At 46.0% G+C, this 20,827-nt stretch overlaps 1 long non-coding RNA gene across 1 annotated transcript in view; it reads left to right on the plus strand.

Moving 5' to 3' along the window:
- The window catches only part of LOC138976225 (uncharacterized), a 525,645-nt gene that overhangs the window by 143,739 nt on the left and 361,079 nt on the right, over positions 1–20,827 (plus strand). The gene's annotated exons all lie outside the window — the stretch shown is intronic.

Here is a 20,827-nt window from a genome sequence, read left to right on the forward strand (position 1 = left end):
GACACGAGCCTCTGGCGAGTGTCTCTCGATTGATATTCCCGCTGGGTCTTGACTGAAATACAAGCCATATAAAAAACCACGAGTGTTGTAATCTGTATATCCCATTCTACCATCAAACACAAAGTGTAGACTACTAGCGGCACTGTTGCGATCTGTGCAGGGTAAAACTGTTGCCAGCGAGACTTAGCCCTTTTGCAACCTTAAACTAAGTGACCGTCGCTGAAAAAATAAAACGAATGAGTGCATCGATAAGTACGCGGTAACACTACTTTCAGACCATTTAAAAGCTTTAAGTAAAGGTTCATAAGTTGCAAGAAAGTAATGAAGTCGAATAGAAATTGATTTAGTTGAAGCGCACAATTCTTTTGTTTTGCGTTTCAGGTCGGCAGAACGGGCGAAACGGGTTTGGGACCCATTTGGCTTACTCGATTCAGAATTGATTCCACGTTGTTTTTCTCGAACGTGTGTAATTAGGCTTATTGACAGAGAAGCAAATCTTAGGGAACAAATATGTAGGTTTAGATTTAACCATTTGCTCCCTATTTGAAATGTATCTACGTGATAAACTGTTTTGCGAGTGTGTTTGCATGGATGAACTTAAACTGGTATGGGTGAGAGGAAAACGCGACCGACACGTCTGTCACCGCCGATTGATTGCATTTTGAAGGAATATGACTGGATTACGGAAAAATATGTGGACTTACTGCAGAGCCAGGCAAAAGAGTAGACTTGCTCGCAAAACACGTGAGACAGCCGATGTTTGATAGCTGAAGGCGCACACCGGCAAAACACACTACCGACAGATTCTCAAAAGTCGTCTGCTAACGATGCAAGGGGAGGGTACTCGTGTTTTTGTTTTGGTTCGCTAGCATCTGGTTATCTTGTAAGTTGAATGTTCGTTTTTTTCGACCTGCATTGCTTTCATAATGAAAGAAACTTTTGCTTATTGCATCTCATACATCAGATCAGTTCTGAGATTCATTTTTGCGTGCAACTGATATGGTTTTCTGAGCCGTGCAATACGATTTTAGAACTTCATACAAATGTGTCACATTGTTCGGCGCGAGCGAGGTCAAAGGTCGGGAGGAAAGTAGTCCTTTGCCCAAATCGGAATCTGCACTATCATATATTTTTTGGAGTCCATGATGTATTTATTGAGCTATAAAAATACAACATATATACCCATACTGAAGTAACAGAGACAAAGAAGGGAGGTCATGGGATATATATATATATATGCAATAAAACACTGTCACATGAAGATTACAGACCAAAACTCTGGAACAGGGCAAAACTGTCAAAATTAACTAACGAATGCATACTGTTGTGTAGTTTAGGATGTAAGATTGACGACCAAGAACGCTGGTTATGGCGAATGGAATGTAGAATGTACACATACTTGAATGATAATGAGAAATAATACATTTGAAGAAAGAAAACGTTCTTCTATAGCGATTGATAACCACCAAACAGTAGTCGCAGGGCAATTGTCACACTTTAAAATTCAACATTTCACACAAACAAATATTACAGGCAAAAGATAGAACTTTGCTGTCACAACGGCCCCCTTGAGAACCACTACCACCACCCCACGCCCTCCCTACTCCCACGACTCCCAAACTCCCCGTGCTTTCCGGGACTGGCGTTGGGGTCTTCTCTGGACTAGACCTACCCCATCTCCCATTCCCTTCCTACTACCACCACCTCTCTACTCCCACGACTCCCAAACTCCCCATGCTTTCCGGGACTGGCGTTTGGGTCTTCTTCTTGGTAGCCCCTCCCCATCTCCCATTCTCTTCCTACTACCACCACCTCTCTACTCCCACGGCTTCCAAATTCCCCCGTGCTTTCCGGGACTGGCGTTGGGGTCTTCTCTGGACTAGACCTACCCCACCTTCCCATTCCTTTCCCACTACGACGCCATCCCTACTCCCACGACTCCCAAACTCCCCATGCTTTCCGGGACTGGCGTTTGGGTCTTCTTCTTGGTAGCCCCTCCCCATCTCCCATTCTCTTCCTACTACCACCACCTCTCTACTCCCACGACCCCCACACTCCCCCGTGCTTTCCGGGACTGACGTTGGGGTCTTCTTCTTGGTAGCCCCTCCCCATCTAAAAATTCCCTTCCTACTACCACCACCTCTCTACTCCCACGACTCCCAAACTCCCCCGTGCTTTCCGGGACTGGCGTTGGGGTCTTCTTCTTGGTAGCCCCCCCCCATCTCCCATTCCCTTCCTTCTACCACCACCTCTCTACTCCCACGACTCCCAAACTCCTCCGTGCTTTCCGGGACTGGCGTTGGGGTCTTCTTCTTGGTAGCCCCTCCCCATCTCCCATTCCCTTCCTACTACCACCACCTCTCTACTCCCACGGCCCCCACACTCCCCCGTGCTTTCCGGGACTGGCGTTGGGGTCTTCTTTAGGGAAGCGAGGCGGGACGACCGTGGAATTGTAGTACAGCAGTCTGCTCAAGAGCTGCTGCACCACCTCGGGCAGAGAGTCCGACAGATCGTGGCGTTCTTCAGGATCCGCGGTGATGTTGAAGAGCCAGACGTTCTGATCCGAAGGGCGGAAGAGCAAGCGGTGATCTGAATCTGGGTGGTTGGCTGGCTTCCCGGTACTGGCGTCCGTGGTGTCGCGGAGGTCTTGAAGCTCAGGTGGGGGGGGATCCAGGAGCTGTTGCCTGGCAACAAGAAAGAAAGTTTACACGAAGGTCAATCAAACCGGGGTCATGTAGGGAAATCATCACACCCTAAAAGTGTGCAAAGTTTCAAAGCTCTAGCGTTAATATAAGTTGTCAAGGATCTATATATATATACGACTTGTGTCTGTGTGTGTGTGTGTCTGTGTGTCTGTGTATCTGTGTATCTGTGTATTCCCCATGCACGGCCAAAGTTCTCGATGGATCTGCTTCAAATTTGGTGGGCTTATTCAGAGAGACCCCGGACACAACCTCATCGATGAGATATTTCAACACGTGCTCTCAGCGCGCAGCGCTGAACCGATTTTGGTTCCACCTCAGCTATTTTGGTTCCACCTCAGCTACCCGGGCCCCCATACCGACACACCATAGCCGCTACACCACATCACAACGCCAAAGTTCTCGGTGGATCTTTATCAAATTTGGACACCGTATTCAGCTACACCCCGGACACAATATCATCGATGAGATATTTCAACACGTGCTCTCAGCGCGCAGCGCTGAACTGATTTTGGTTTTTGTGTTCATTTCACCATTATAAGTAACTCTTCCTTATCTTCTCCAGTGTTTGGCGTTTATCTCCCTTCCTTCGTGTGGCTTTCCCGTTTGTAAGTTACTACTATTTTTAGAATGTCACTGCGCTGTCCACTGCGCTGTCCACAACGCTTCCCTTGCACCCGTAAGTTGTTCTTACTGTCAAAGTGAAAAGGTCGAATCAATTTATAGCCACGCGAAAAATACACTCTCACCTATCTCTATATATTTATAGATACAGATATGCATATATATATATACGGCTTCTCTGTGTGTGTGTGTGTTTGTGTGTGTGTGTGGGCAAAAACCTGTGTATTGTAGAGTTCTGTTTGTGATGTGGTCTAGCGGCTTTTGTCTGTCTGTATGTTCTGGCATGTGAGAAGCCACAGCAGATAATATAGGGCTAAGAAATAAGCTCTAAAATTCTCAATCCCGTTTGACAGGACTTCGCCTTCAAAGGTGATTGTGGTGAACCGCAACGCTGTCTGTCTCTGTCTCGCGCCGTTCACCCCAAATTCCCGTTTCTGAGTTACTATTTTTAGAATGTCACTGCGCTGTCCAGAACGCTTCCCTTGCACCCGTAAGTTGTTCTTACTGTCAAAGTGAAAAGGTCGAATCAATTTATAGCCACGCGAAAAATACACTCTCACCTATCTCTATATATTTATAGATATAGATATACATATATATATATATACGGCTTCTCTGTGTGTGTGTGTGTGTGGGCAAAAACCTGTGGATTGTAGAGTCTGTTTGTGATGGGGTCTAGCAGCTTTTGTTTGTCTGTATGTTCTGGCATTTGAGAAGCCACAACAGATAATATAGGGCTAAGATATAAGCTCTAAAATTCTCAATCCCGTTTGACAGGACTTCGCCTGCAAAGGTGATTGTGATGAACCGCCACGCTGTCTGTCTCTGTCTCACGATTCACCCCGGCGAAGCCGGGTATTCCTCTAGTATAGATATAAATATGAATAAAAAGAAAACCTATCAACAAATATAATTAAAACGCACTGAATGTTTAAAAAAAATCTCAGCACCCTTGAATATAATTTCAATGTCACTCAACTCGATTCAATTCCCTTCACACACACACACACACACACACACACACACACACACACACACACACACACACACACACACACACACACACACACAAATACACACACACACACACTATACACCACACACGACACACAAACAACAACAACAACAACAACAACAACAACAACAACAACAGAAGAACAAGAAAGAGGTAACATTTCGGACAACAGTGAAATACATTAAGATGGAATACAAATAATGATAACAGCTTATAGCACGAACCACAGTAATTTATGCTCTCCGCGCTTTACATATTACTATGAATAAAAACATACTACTTAATATAACATCAATTACTTCCTAGCACAATAACGTAACAGTAAACTTACAACAACACATTCAAATGCTCGGACGGATTACCTGGGTTTCCGGTGATAAGCTTATAGTCTCCCACCCGGAGAGCAGCTCAGATACGGGTGTCGAAAGTATCCGGGTAGCGCGGGCTGCCGCTGCGACCGTAAAGAATGTCGATGTTGTGCAGCAATTCCTTACGAGGGCTAGGTGCGTCTTCGCTGCACACAAACAGAAGGTACGGACCCAGTGAGAAGAACACGTTGCATAGCTGCCTATAATGATAAAACAAAAAAGCTCATTGTGTTCAAGAGCTGCTGCACCACCTCGGGCAGAGAGTCCGACAGATCGCGGCGTTCTTCAGGATCCGTGTGTGTGCGTGCGTGCATGCGTGCGTGTGTGCATAAAGCGATTACGAGAAAACTACCAGACCGATCTTCATTAAACTTCACTATCACAACACGAACCTGACCGTTCTCCACTGGTCGAACCCATCCAGAGGCAGGGTTCCGTTCAAAGAACCCCTGGCCAGCCCGACTATCGTGGGGAACCAATCAGAGACGTGGATGAGAGCCCTGTTGACGTAGCCCTGTTTGTGCAGGAGGGGGCTGTGCACGAAGCCCACCCCGTGCAGCCCCCCCTCCCACAGCGACCCCTTCCACCCCCTCAGGGGGTAATTGTTGCCTCCCTCGTATATCTGGCTCGTCGCGATATAACCTTCGTGGTTGAAAACGACGTTAAACACCAAATAAAGAAAAGAAAGTATATTTGGCCCCCGTTGTCTGAAACACAACGCTGAACAAATATTGATGGGATTGGATGATTTATAGGCTTTACGGCCTACTACATTTGTCCCCACAAACTAAACTAAACTAATAACCAACGGGAAGTAAAAAGCGCTCGAAATGCATACGACATAATTGTGTAATGGAGTAAGCGAGAGTTATCCGGAACCAATCTCCTCGCACCTGAGAGAATAACAAGCATTGAAATGAACAAGCGACTTTCATCCTCCTCCATTACACATGTCGAATGCATTTAGAGCGCTTACTTCCCTTTGGTTATCAGATCTCTAAACAGCGCTCTGCTTCATTTTGTTTAAATTAAACTAAACTAAACACAAAAAGCGCATGAAAGTCGGTCAGTCTCTTTCAGGGCGCGGGTTCAGTGATAACTCGGAACATAATAAAGTGACAATGTTCAGTCGGAAATAACTCTGTCGGGTTTGTATGGGTTGTGGAAGTGTTACTATTGGGGGCTTAGGCCAACAACAAACAATAGTCTGTTTACGGTATCCCGACCGACCCTATTTTTTCGCGCGACCCTAGACTTTTTTGGGGGCATTTGGGAGAAGAAAAACAAATTAAAAATTAAAAAAAAAAAGTCTTTCTTTTTGGCAAAATAACTGAAAAATATGGGTTTTTTGGAAAAAAATATAAAAACAATCCCGACCTACCGACCCTATTTTATTGGCCTATGTTACCGTAAACAGACTATTTTTTTTGTTGGCCTTAGTGTCCTCAGGCCACATATTGCCTATATATGACTTGAATAGCGTAATATGACAAAAGAGTGAAAGAGTGAATACTCTTGCTTTCATTGAGGCAAACTTTCCTACGTGACAATATAGGCGAGTCACCAGCGAGGGGTGAATCTGAAACACGTGGACAAGGAGCACGCTTGGAATGTTTGCCTCAATAAAAACAAGAGTATTCATTCTTTCACAACACGACTGAGGTATTTACGGAGTTCGTCTGTTACGTCACTCATTAACAAGTTTTTACTCCACCTGTCACAGCCGCACAAAACAAGCCTGGCAGAACTGATGAGTAGTTGAACTGGTGATGTTTAATCAACATTGGAGGAGGGGTGGGTGGTGGAAACATTTTCACCAAATACAAAAACTTGACCTTTCAGCTCGCTGGCATCTTGCGTAGTGACGCTAAGCTAAGCTGTGTGCGGGGCACTGTCCGCCGCACAGGTCAGTTCCAACGGTCCGCTACGAGCCAATCAAAGAAAGGCGCATGCAATCACACAAACTGCCCATCGCCACGCCAGCGTTGCGAGAAGCTCTTTTGTGTAAGTGCATGTGCTAACAAACTGAATTACAGCTGGTTACTGTCCCTCAGAGCTGTACTGAACGCGCACTCATCCGCTCGTTCCATTCTTATCAGCCACTCCAACAAATCAAATGTCCACACCAGCTGTTTGCAGTTAAGTCCACGTAAAGTGAAATGTTATTGAATTAAATGAAAGCTTTTTATGATTTAACTTTTGTGAAAAATCATAGCAATTTCAAAATCAATTTTCCAAAACATATTTACAAAAAACATGAAAAAGTTTAGCATCAAATTATAGCACAGCATGCAGGGCACTGCTGGCCGATTGTCTCCCCTGCCCTTCTGTTGGGTCAACAAAGGGGGCATAAACACTTCCCTTTTGCCTTAAAAAAGAAGTGTTGACCCCACAGGAGGTAGGGAATGAGATGGACTGAACTGCAAATTACCTGAGCTTGCTTTTAACTGTACCAATGCAAAAATACACAGTTCTGGACTGTCGTTATCTCCTGTGTCTCGGGGCGATCTTTTGTGTCCGTGAAGTACCAGGCCTGAGAACCCTCGAGACCTGCAACATAAGAAAACAACACCGCGGCAGAGAAAAGCTTGTGTATTGCATATCCAGTAACGTAAAGTTCAGTGTACCAATGATGGACTGCAGATCTCTTAACTGAACTTTTTTGTTTTCGCAGGCAAGCCTGAATAGCATTTGGCTAACTTGTCTAGCGGGAGTCTGATCTTCATTCGTCCACCACTGTGGGATCGTCTAAAGCTGACTTCAAATTTTTTGGGTTTGACCCAGGCTAAAGAACCCTTGTAGCCAATGTCGAAACCATCCCTAAAAACCTGAAACTAATCTGTTGGCGAGATCCGGCCTGTAGCCTTCGAGCCACTTTAAGTCTTTTGCAATGGCTCACTTTGAACCGGTTTTGGGCCCGCCCCAAATCTTCTGTTTGATTCTTAATGGTACCAGTGATGGTAGGCCCAGCGCGGCTGATGTAAACCCTCCAGACGTACCTGCTATGCGTTCGGTGGCTGCAGTGCAGGCTTGGGTGGCCAGGTCCTCGCCAGGTCTGCCGACTATTGGGGTGTCTGGCTTGTTGTTGGGGTGTCAGTGTTGGCCGGCCCTGCCATTTGATTGGGCTGGGGCGTCTGGCAGGTGTCCCTGACCTGAGCCGCAACTGCCCGCTGCTTCGATTTTTCCCTCCAACGCCTGGAGGAGCTGGGCCATCCCAGGAGGTGGTGTCCCCTGTGGCTCTGTAGCCACTGTCTGTGCTGAGGTTGGGCTGGAGGATCCCCTGTCCTCGTCTTTGTAGCCCTCTTATTTGCCGGCCATGTCTGCCTATTCTGGGCTGCAGGTCCAGGGCGGGTAGGCTTGTGTTTTGGCATCTAACCGACTGAGGAGAGAGCATCTTTGATCGTAAGGACTGGCTTAAACTGCTCATACCCGAGCTTACTACAGGCTGCTGGTGCCCAGGCAACTGGAATAAAAATGGTTAAAACAACCAGGTTGTTGGTGCTCAGGCAACTGGAATTAATTGGTTAAAACCATGAGGCTGTTGGTGCTCAGGCAACTGGAATTAAAGTGGTTAACACAACCAGGCTGTTGGTGCTCAAGCAACTGGAATAAAAGTGGTTAACACAACCAGGCTGTTGGTGCTCAGGCAACTGGAATTAAACTAGTTAACACAACCAAGCTGTTGGTGCTCAGGCAACTGGAATAAAAGTAGTTAACACCACGAGGCTGTTGGTGCTCAGGCAACTGAAATAAAAGTGGTTAAACTGAGTTTCATGCGAAAAACGTGTGGCTGTGTTTCAAGCACCTCAAAACTGTGGCTGTGTTTAAGCGCACATAACTGGCTGTGTTTCAAGCGCCGAAAAGTTGTGGCTGTGTCTCAAGCGCACGCAAAATGGCTGAGTTTCAAGCACATCAAAATTGTGGCTGTGTTTCAAGCGCACATAAACTGGCTGTGTTTCAAGCGCAGAAACGTTGTGGCTGTGTCTCAAGCGCACGCAAAATGGCTGAGTTTCAAGCACATCAAAATTGTGGCTGTGTTTCAAGCGCACATAAACTGGCTGTGTTTCAAGCGCAGAAACGTTGTGGCTGTGTCTCAAGCGCACGCAAAAAGGCTGTGTTTCAAGCACATAAAACTTGTGGCTGTGTTTCAAGCACATGAAAATTGTGGCTGTGTTTCTAGCGCACATACACTGGCTGTGTTTAGAGCGCAGCAAACTGGTGGCTGTGTTTCAAGCGCCCCAAAACACGATTGGAGCTGTGGCTGTTGGTGCCCAGGCAACTGGAATTAAGTGGTTAAAACAATGAGGCTGTTGGTGCTCAGGCAACTGGAATTAAACTGGTTAACACACCAAGCTGTTGGTGCTCAGGCAACTGGAATTAACGGGGTTAACACAACCAAGCTGTTGGTGCTCAGGCAACTGAAATAAAAGTGGTTAACTGAGTTTCATGCAGCAAAATGTGTGGCTGTGTTTCAAGCGCACTCAACATGGCTGTGTTTCAAGTACCTACAAATTGTGGCTGTGTTTCAAGCGCACATAAACTGGCTGTGTTTCAAGCGCAGAGAAGTTGTGGCTGTGTCGCAAGCGCACGCAAAATAGCTGTGTTCCGAGCACATACAAATTGTGGCTGTGTTTCAAGCGCACACAAAACACGATTGGAGCCGTGGCTGCTGGTGCCCCGGCAACTGGAATTAATTGGTTAAAACCATGAGGCTGTTGGTGCTCAGGCAACTGGAACTAAACTGGTTAACCCAACCAAGCTGTTGGTGCTCAGGCAACTGGAATTAAAGTGGTTAACCAACCAGGCTGTTGGTGCTCAGGCAACTGAAATAAAAGTGGTTAAACTGAGTTTCATGCAGTAACATGTGTGGCTGTGTTTCAAGCGCACTCAACATGGCTGAGTTTCAAGCACCTACAAATTGTGGCTGTGTTTCAAGCGCACCTAAACTGGCTGTGTTTCAAGCGCAGAGAAGTTGTGGCTGTGTCGCAAGCGCACGCAAAATAGCTGTGTTCCGAGCACATACAAATTGTGGCTGTGTTTCAAGCGCACACAAAACACGATTGGAGCCGTGGCTGCTGGTGCCCCGGCAACTGGAATTAAGTAGTTAAAACAATGAGGCTGTTGGTGCTCAGGCAACTGGAACTAAACTGGTTAACACAACCAAGCTGTTGGTGCTCAGGCAACTGGAATTAAAGTGGTTAACACCACGAGGCTGTTGGTGCTCAGGCAACTGAAATAAAAGTGGTTAAACTGAGTTTCATTCGAAAAACGTGTGGCTGTGTTTCAAGCGCACTCAAAACGGCTGTGTTTCAAGCACCTAAAAACTGTGGCTGTGTTTCAAGCGCACCTAAACTGGCTGTGTTTCAAGCGCCGAAAAGTTGTGGCTGTGTCTCAAGCGCACGCAAAATGGCTGTGTTTCAAGCACATCAAAATTGTGGCTGTGTTTCAAGCGCACATAAACTGGCTGTGTTTCAAGCGCAGAAACGTTGTGGCTGTGTCTCAAGCGCACGCAAAAAGGCTGTGTTTCAAGCACATAAAACTTGTGGCTGTGTTTCAAGCACATGACAATTGTGGCTGTGTTTCAAGCGCACATACATTGGCTGTGTTTAGAGCGCAGCAAACTGGTGGCTGTGTTTCAAGCGCACCAAAACACGATTGGAGCTGTGGCTGTTGGTGCCCAGGTAGCTGGAATTAAGTACTTGTAATACAAGAACTAAAAATTAAACATGAATCATGGAAATTTCTATGCACATTCACACAGGCGCAACAAAGATTGTCACAAATACTGCTTATGGTCACTGATCCTCCACATAAAGTCAGTTGCTCTCGAGGATGAGGATGAGCTTGTGGACAGGTCGCTCGACAACAGAAAGCTTGGAACGTCTTTTGCCATTTTTGTCGAGATCTGTGGCTGCAATGTTCAAGGTCACATGGCGAACAAGACCGTCGTCATCTGGTGATGCTGCAACCACTCTTGCCAGTGGCCACTGGTTGCGGGGCAGTTCTTGGTCTTTCACCAGAACCACGTCTCCCACCTTGAGGTTCCTCTTGGGGTGAAGCCACTTCTGTCGTTGGGTGAGTGCCAAGATGTACTCCTTGCGCCATCTTGACCAGAACTGCTGTGCCAGGAACTGGACGCGACACCAGCGCTTTCGCAGAAACAAGTCCTCTGTCATGAACTTGCCTGGTGGGGGAAGGGGAACACTGGATTTCATGGTGAGGATGTGGTTTGGAGTGAGGGGTTCTGGTGAGGTTGGGTCACCTTGATGAACAGCAGTGATGGGTCGACAGTTCACGATGGCCATGGATTCGTACAACATTGTACGAAGAGACGAGTCGTCAAGTCGTCCGGGGCAGAGTGCAGTCGTGGCTCGTAGCACTGATTTCACGGTCTGTACTTGTCTCTCCCACACACCCCCTGCGTGGCTTGCATATGGAGTGTTGAAGACAAACTGGATTTGGTGGTCTCTAAGCCGCTGTTTGAGTTCATCTTCATCCATTTCTTTCAATGCACTCCTGAGTTCATTGTCTGCTCCCACAAAGTTGGTACCTTGGTCACAGAAAATCTTCTGCGCAGCACCCCTGATTGCGATGAATAAGCGAATGCCGTTGATGAGCGAGTCTGTGGTCATTATCGTCGAGCATTTCAAGATGAACCGCTCTGGAGCAAAAACAGGTGAAGAGAAGACCGTAGCGCTTCACTTCCTTTCTTCCGTTCTTCACCAACATAGGGCCGAAGCAGTCCATTCCCACGTACGTGAAGGGAGGGGATGGTTCGACTCTTTCTTTGGGTAAATCAGCCATCTGTTGACCTTGGGCGTCACTTCGCAGCTTTCTGCAGACGACACACTTGCTGAGAACCTTCGCAACCTGCTTGGAGCCTCCAGGTACCCAGAAGCCTTGGGAGCGGATTTCGTTGAGCGTCATTCCTCTGCCTTGGTGCTTGATTTTCTCGTGACAATGGAGTATCACGAGTCTTGTGACGTGAGAGTTCTTGGGGAGAATGATGGGATGCTTTTCACCCATGGAGAATGAACCTTTCTTGAGTCTCCCACCAACACGAAGAATTCCGTCTTGCAGGAATGGCTCGGTGCGATGAAGCTTGTTTGTTTGAGGCAAACTTCCCTTCTTGGAGAGACATGAGATTTCTGCTGCCAAGAACTGAGACTGGACACCTCTGATGATGGAGAGTTTGGCATTGTGAATTTCCTCCACAGAAAGTTCTGCTGTTGAGCTTTTGTCGCGAGACTTGTTGAGTCGCAAGATTCTTGTCATCACACGTGCTGCCACATTCCAGCTTGAGAAACGAGATAGTCTGTCATCCAAATCTTCTGCACAGGACGTAGTTTGGGTTGTCAAGGCAGTGCGAACTTCTGGGTCTTCAGGCTTGAGGGCTGATGACGTAGCCGAGGGTAGGGAGAGCTTAGTTTCCCACAGAAACTTGGGTCCGGAAAACCATTTACTGTGCATCAGCTCAGCTGCTCTTAAACCTCTTGAAGCGTGATCTGCAGGATTGTTTTCAGATGGGACGTAATGCCATTGACTTGGGTCCGAGAGGTTTCTGATCTTCTGCACTCGATTGGCAACGAAAACATGGAACCTCCTTGCCTCGTTATTGATGTAGCCCAGCACTACACGAGAGTCTGTCCAGAAGAATTCTTCACTGATGGTGTAGCAGAGTTCTTGTTTGATGGCGTGACCAACCTCTGCAGCCACAACGGCAGCTGCCAGTTCGAGACGAGGAATGCTCACAATTTTCTTGGGAGCCACTCTTGCCTTGGCAGCGACAAGAGAACAGTGCGTTTGACCCTCAGCATTCACCAGTCTCAGGTAGGCGCACATTCCATAGCCTGTGGTACTGGCGTCTGAGAAGTGATGAAGCTGGACGTTGGTGATAGAACCAAAGTTGGCTGGGTAGTAACACCTTGGGATAGAAACGAGTTTCAGCTGATCCATGTCTTCTTTCCAGGTGTTCCATGCTGACTGCAGTTCTATCGGCACAGGATCGTCCCATTTGGTGCCTTTGTGACAAACCTCTTGCAGAATCTGTTTGCCCGTCAGAACGTACGGTGCGATCAGCCCCAAGGGATCATACAAAGAGGCAACAATGGCTAGGATGCCTCGTCGTGTGCATGGCCGCTCACTGGGCATGAAGGAGAAATGGAGAGTGTCGTTGTCTATGGACCACTGCATTCCAAGAGTTCGTTCCAGCGGCAGATCATGGAAGTTGAGGTCCATCGTTTGCATGTTTCCGTTGCGTTCTGACATTGGAATCGACTCCATCACCTTGTGACTGTTGGATGCGAATTTGTGGAGTCTCAGGCCTCCTGTGGAGCAGATTGCTACCGCTTCTTTGATGAGGTTAATGGCTTTCTCCTCTGTCGGCTGGCTGGATAGCCCATCATCCACATAGAAGTCCCTTTCAATGAAGTGAGACCCTTCTGTGAACTTGTCCTGGTTTTCTTTGGCTAGATGTTTGAGTCCGTAGTTGGCGCAGCCTGGAGAGGAAGCAGCTCCGAACAGATGTACCTTCATTCGGTACACAGCGGGGCTGTCTGTGAGGTTGCCGTCTTTCCACCAGAGGAAACGTAGGAAGTCACAGTGTTCTTCAGTCACTCGGAACTGGTGGAACATTTTCTCCACGTCGCAGGTGAAAGCGACAGAGTGCTGTCGAAATCGACTGAGGATGCCCACCAAATTGTTAATGAGGTTTGGGCCGACAAGTAGATGGTCGTTGAGGCACGTGTTGTTGAACTTTGCAGAACAGTCAAAGACAACTCTGAGTTTCTTCTTCTGAGGATGGAAAACACCATGATGTGGTATATACCATTCTTTGCCTGTGGTTTCTTTGGCTTCTTCTGCATCACCTCTTCTTATGATGTCGTTCATGAACTCGTTGTACTCATTGTAGTACTCTGTGTTTCTTTGTAGCTTCTTCTTCAAGTGTTCCAAACGTTGGACTGCCAGTACGTAGTTGTTTGGAAGAACAGGTTTTTTCTTGAAGGGAAGCGGCATCTGTAGGTGTCCGTCACTGTCTCTTGCAACGTTTGCGCTGAGAATGTTCATGAACAACTCATCTTCTTGTGAAGTGGGCTTGCCATCCTTTTCGTCCTGCTCAAAGTCTCTTTCCAATATACGACATGCTTCCTTTGGTTTGATGACTGGGAGTTCTTTGGTTGTGACACGATTGCAGACGCTTACGTTCTCAGATGAGGAACCTTGTGACGTCGGCGAGGTTTTCCCAACGATGCCCCATCCTAGATCTGTCCTCACTGCAAACGGCTCCGAGTCACCACCGACTATGTATTGTCTGGGCAGGAACGCATGAGAACAGTTGAACCCGATGAGAACGCCAGGATCACAGTTGAGTAGGGGAGGTAACTCATGCGCAATCTGCTGCAGATGGCTCCAGCTTTTTGCAATGTTGCAAGTGGGTATGGTGCTTTGTCGCAAAGGAATGTAATCAATGGAGTAGGCAGGTGGTAGCTCAACAAAAGTGTCACTGTTGTAGGCTCGCACACGCAGGTCCGAGACACTGTCGCATACAATCCCTGACTGGATGTCGTCTCTGAGTGTCTCTATCTTGAGACGCGTGGTTTCTCTGGAGGATGGATTCAAGAAGTCTACGACTGAACGTTCAACGAAGGTTGTGTCGCTTTGTGAGTCTATGAGGGCGTAGACTAATCTTTCCTTGTCAGGATCTTGCTTTGTGGATATCCACACTGGAACCGTCAACGCACTGTGTGAGGAAGCGTTGCATGACACCTTGCAGGTTGTTGCTGTTGTTTCTGTGGCTTGCGTACCTGCAGCGTCTCTGGTGCGGTCTCCTTTCTTGTTGACAAAATTATCGTCATGGAGCGCTGTGGGGTGTTTGCCTTGGCATTTCTTGCAGGTGTGATGGTTTTTACAGTCTTTCGCATGGTGACCTGTTCGCAAACACCTGAAACACCGTCTCTGCTCCTTCACGAAAGTTCTTCGTTCTTCAGCAGGCCTGGTTTGAAAGGTTTGACAGTTTGGTAGAAAATGGTTGGTCTGTTTGCAAAAGACACAAAGCTTGCGAGTAGATTGTGAGTCGACATCTGGAGTGTTTTGTGTGTGGTTCACCTGCTGATCTGTAGTCGTTGCCATGCTTACGGCTGTACGGTTAGGTCCTCTGTACTTGGTAGGATGTGATGGTTTGGTCTCTCCTTTGTCCTCTTTTAGAGCTTGTAGAGAGCACACTGGCCTAGTCGCGACTTTGGCCTGTGAGGCGAGAAACTGGGTGAAACAATGGAAGCTTGGGTAACTACGGCCGTCTGTATCATGTTGTGCTACCACGTTTCCCCACTTTGTGATGATCCAGTCTGGTAGCTTCTGTAGCAGCTTCTTATTCTCCTCTTCATCATCAAGATGCTTGAGACCCGGGATGTGGGGTGAGGCGTTATCCACGGTGACGAGGAAGTCTGAAAATCTTCGCAGATCGTTGTACTCTCTTCCTCCCACCTTTGGCCAGTTGTTGAGTTTCTTTCTGAAGGCGTTCAGTATTACAGATGGGTGTCCATAGCGTTCGTTCAGCGTTCTCCATGCGTCGTCGTATGCTTCAGTGTCGAACCTGAAGAATGCTCCCTCGATACATTCATACGCTTCTCCGGCGGTGTAGCGCTCAAGCAGGGCCAGCTTCTCTGCGTATGAAATGTGCGTGTGACCAATCAAGCCCTCGAATGATCGCTTCCACTTGACGAACTGAAGTGGGTCACCAGTGAAAGTGGACGGCTCACATGGTGGCAAGCGACTGTAACTGACGTGAGCGCAAGGCGGCTGACGGTTGTCGTTGACGAGAGTCTGGTTATGGGTGGTCACGTTATCCTCATGGGCTCCCTGACGGACGGTGGGTCTTGCTTCTGGGTGCCCCAGCTCATCATAAGCTTTGATCATGGCCTTTGTAGCCCTGATGTTCTGTTCTGCCTCCAAGCGGTCTAGGCGTGCTCTCTCTGCCGCAATTTCTTGCCGTGTCTGCATCTCGACTTCCTGAGCTGCAAGCTTAGCCAACGCCTCAGCTCGTTTTGTAGCAATGCTCTCCTGTGATGACCACAAGGAAGCGCTGCTGCTACAACTTCTGCCAGAACCAGAGGTTTTAGACCCATAGACTGAATGGGCATATTCCGTGTCCAACATGACACGCAGGCGTGCTGTTTCTTCTTCTTGGTTCCAAGCAAGCTGATCTGTTTCACTCATGCGTATTTGCGCTAGCGATACAATGTTGTTGGTGCTGGCAGAGCAGCAGTCCATTCTCCTTAGTGTCAAGTGGTCAGGAGTTTTAATGTTCGTGAAAGCTTCTAAAACACACTTCCGTAAATTTTCTCCTGTCTGTATTACGTTGGTAAGCTCCTCATCAGACAGCTGGTGTTTTAGGTTCTGACGTAAGGTTTGCATACCCCTTTTCCATGCTTCATAAGTGTCTATGAAAGTGTCTTCCTTTGGTGTGACTATAGCACCTGGTGGTTTAGCCCTTTGACCTTTCTTGGCGTCCATTTCTTCTTTGTATAGTTGGTACTTTTCTGTGTATCTGACTTCACGTTTTGGTCTGGTTGACTCCTCTGACTGACTCATGTTGATGATGCTTTGATTTATTCGTTGCTGTGGGTTGGAGTCAGACGTGGTTGTCCAGGCATGGGTTAGCCATTGGTTTGACTGTCACAGCCGCACAAAACAAGCCTGGCAGAACTGATGAGTAGTTGAACTGGTGATGTTTAATCAACATACTGCACCAAAAAACGTACAAAACAATAAACTTTTCCCTACTACAAGACTAATATAATTATTCTTGAACAGAAAATTGACAATAGAAACAAATTGAACAATATTTACCCAATGATGGCCTTTGAGTTTGTGCGTCATGGCTGATGTTAATGGAACAAAAAACTGTGGCTTATACAAAGAAAAATGGCAGACAGGAAGCGCCGGAACAGGAAGCGCACACGCTTCTTACAGCAACATTTTCCTACATATTTTAAGCAAACTTTGAATCTATCTTACACACATTTAGTGTAAAATTAATGACTAAATAAAATCTAAAAACTATCAAACTTGTAGAACTTTACTGATTAAAAAGAACAACAAAAAAGCTGGATCTGGAACAGATTTGGACTAACATGATTTAAAGGTGGATATGGCATAGGATTTCGCGTGGCGCCTTTCACACCACCTTTTAACTCGTTTTATATGAAAAATCATTTTACAAACCCGTTATTCAAGATATAGAATACAGACTTATAATTCTTACCAAGAAACATCTTAACTACTTTTCATTTTAACGAATTCCACAGAGCATTATCATCTCAACCCCACCCCCTGCCCTCCTCTTCTTATTTATTTAATTTTTTTTTTGAAAGCGGACAAACACTCAAGTCCTTAATGGCTTAAAACCGTAGGACTTTTAATATTAATTTTAAATAAGTTTTTACTTCAGACAGCTGAAAATTGTTATCTCTTCCACCAAGAATATCGCTTTCTACCCAAAGTGGTGGAGGGGGGGGGGGGGGGGCAAAGGGGTGGACATCTCTTTAGTATTATCTCCGGCTGTAGATAGGCTTATATAGATTCATTCACTCTCAGGTCCTTAACAGTGGAGCAATTGAACACGGTGTTGTCCCACAGACCAGCCGTCTTCAAAGCCGACGTCAGATTTCCAATGCCTTCGTCCATACACGTCACCATCCCTAAAAACAACATCCCATCCATCGAGAAAAAGAATTTATTCCCCCCTCTGCTTCTTTACCTCTGTAAACTTGTAGAGCTAGTTATTTTTCGATAATGACCCAGCAACCAAACAAATAACGAGCCAGCAACAGCCTGAATCCTCGATAGTGCAATGGGTTGAGAAGCTGTTCTGTTTTGGTACTACTTTTGCGACTGAAAAGTTCCGAACGCTCTATACGTACGAAATATACATCTCTGGAGCAAACAATACAAACATACCGCATTTAAATTAACAACTACAGGCCTGAACACATGAATCCCCATATAAAATCCATGAGTTAGGTTGTTTTCTGAATCTAGATCTGCCGTGCACACACCGTTCATCACAAGCAGATTCCCAAGGCAAGTAACTCATACTCTTGCCGACAAGAGTAGTTCCCCTTCTTTTAACGCAGTTTCTTCGACAACACTGACTGCAATCCGACGGTCAGTTTTCAACAATATTTCATTTTATAAACAGATCACACGCAACCAAATGCACACATCTCATCAATTTAAACAACATAAAGCGGTTTCATACACTATTTTCCCCAGAAAACTGAACTTCATACAGTAATTAACGTTGGAACACGGGTGCAAAAGTTCGTCTGCTAGTCCCATTTGACGAAAGAACATTATCCGAAACGATACTAAAACATAAACAGAACACACAATATCTGCCTTTACCGCCACAGCAGAATAACACCATATCTGTGTACTTGATTTTAGTCTAAAACAGGGAAACTGACAAGAAGTGTTAACAGAATGGAATGATTTGCACGGAACTATACAACCGCGTATTAATCGATCGCCTGCGCAGGTTGACTGGTTGAGTGATTCGGATTCGATCAAACTTTCGCACAAAAACTCCTGTTTTCTTTGAATAACTGAAGAAAGGAGGAATAAAGAGGTTACACACCTCGTCTCAGTGATTATTAAAAATAATGGTCTCAGTTCGCGGTCATGAAAAAGCTCGCTGAAGCTCGCATTTTTCATGATCCGCCAACTTCGACCATTATTTTTAATAATCACTGAGACTCGGCATGTAACCTCTACGTATTCTACATACGTGAGAGAGACCACTCATGAGATAACAATATCGTTCAAACCACACGTGTGTGTATCATGTAAATGAGGTCGAGTCAAACTAGTCTGGCAGGGACCTGCTTTTTCACTGCTTATGATGCCAAAGTCACCAAGACAAACGTCATTATGGAAACAAACTTTTGCGCCTACTGTTTCCCTTGGAAGAGTTTTTAGAACTAACACGTCACGCTACACTTTCTCAGGTAAAGTGACGTTTCTTTGCTTTGACGTGAAAGATTGCACGAGGCTTTAGAAAAGATCGAGGTTCCAAAATAAGAGTCGTTAATTTGTACGCGTCGACTGCGGGACGTTTTGAGTAAAATACACGTAAGTACATTAAGTAGGATAAAATGAATACTACATGGCTTGGTGTGTCGTACCAGATGTACACTCGTTGCTTTTTTAAATATTGAAAATCTCGATTTCGTTCGCAGTTCAATATTTAAAAAACCAACTCGTGTAAATCTGATCAGACACACCAAGCCATGTAGTATCATCTATACACACAGCCAATCTATTTTATGGATTCCTGACTCACAGTACATTGATACACGTCATCCAAACTGATATCCTCATACACGTCATGGTCTCTTCGACCTTTACTCAAGTTTAATGGATTTAAGATGAAGTGGAAAACGGTTTAAACAAAACCTTCAGAGCAACATGAAAATGAGTACAATTTTGTTTTAACCACCATGTAGATGTAATTCTTTTAGATTTCCCAAACAACCATTCACAGGTTTTCTCCACAATCCAAGAATTAAACCAAAAGCAATACACAAAAACTGAAACAGATATCGGAGCAAACTGAACTTGTCTGAACGTGTGTCTATCCCACCGTCTCTCTGTGTGTCCGTCATTCAGTCAGTCTGGCAGTCGTTCCGTCGGTGTGTATGTCTGTCGGCTTGTCTCTAAGTCTGTCGGTCCGCCTGTCTGTCGGGTCTGACAGTAAGTCTGTCAGTCGGTCTGTCTGTTTGGCTATCAGCCTGGTTTCTGCTTGTCTGCTCGTCTGTCTGTCTGTTTGTCTGTCCCATCGTCATTCTGTTTGTCTTTTTGTCCGAGTCTGTCTGTCAGTTCATCTGTCTGTCTGTCTGTCACCCTATCTCTAAGTTTCCCTTACAGTGTGTCCGTCCGTCTGCATGTCTGTTTGTGTGTCTGTTTGCGTGTGTGTCTGTCTGTTGGCTGTACCTGCATGCGTTCTCCTTTTTGTGTCCTTGATGTCACGGTATTGCTCCTTGTAGTGTTCGGGGACTTCCAACGGACCGTGCACAGACTGGTAGGCCAGGTACAGGAATAACGGGCTCTGTACAACACACAGTGATGATTAAAACTGTACAATATCGATTGAAAAAGCAACTTACGGGGCAGGATCTTAGGGTGGTTGGTTGAGGAGGGGGTGTCCTGGGTTCTGTAAGTCCCCCAGCCCAACCCCCCTCTCTTCCCCCCAACCGTTACCCTGTAAATATACTCTTTATTTTCAAGGAGAGACCAAAAGTCGCCTTTCAAATGCTAAATTTCAACAGCATATGGGGGAGTCAACCTTTAATCTGTGTGTAAATATTGTTTGATATGAAAAACACTGTTCGCGCTGTGGGAGGAAAGACTGCTACGACGATGACCTCATTGCTCAATGACATAATTATACATACAGCATGACTTCCCTTCTTTGTCTCTGTTACTCTAGGGAGAAAATATCCAGCGATATTTCTCCGTAGGCCTAAACTTCGGCCATGACCTAGGCAAAATAACTTGCGCAGCCGCAGAAACAAGAAAATGGAAATCTTATGAAGCCGTCATCAACACGAACACAATGATTGCAGAAGCAAACTCTGTACCTACACGACCGAGACACAAGACTGATTATTTCACAGCTGCAAAGGGTAAGCTTACTCACGTCAGGTCTTCACTGACAAGCTAGGAACAGGCTGAAAATTCCAAACAAAAGTAAATGACGTCAAAGTCTCTTTCGCTTTGCGTGTAACTTTGTCATGACGTCTTTTTGTGACGAAAGTATACGCGACAATTTGTTTGCTTCCGGTGTCATTTTAGACTGAAAAGCAACTCAAAAGAAGGAGCTAAGCCTCTGTCTTGAAACAGCTGAAACACTCTTTTGGATTGCCGTTTCAATGTTAACCAAAAAGTTAAAGAAAAAAACAAGGTTCAGTTGCGAACTGACAGCGGATTGAGCATTTATTCCTGTTGATGAAGGTATGATTGAAGCTTTATTCTCTCCGTCAACCAACAAGACTAGATTTGTAGCAGACGAAAAACAAAGTGTGCGTTTTTCCTGTCTTGTGAAGGCGATTATGTCGTTA

Source organism: Littorina saxatilis, linkage group LG9 (genome assembly GCF_037325665.1).
Source record: "Littorina saxatilis isolate snail1 linkage group LG9, US_GU_Lsax_2.0, whole genome shotgun sequence".
Classification (NCBI taxonomy): Eukaryota; Metazoa; Mollusca; class Gastropoda; order Littorinimorpha; family Littorinidae; genus Littorina; species Littorina saxatilis.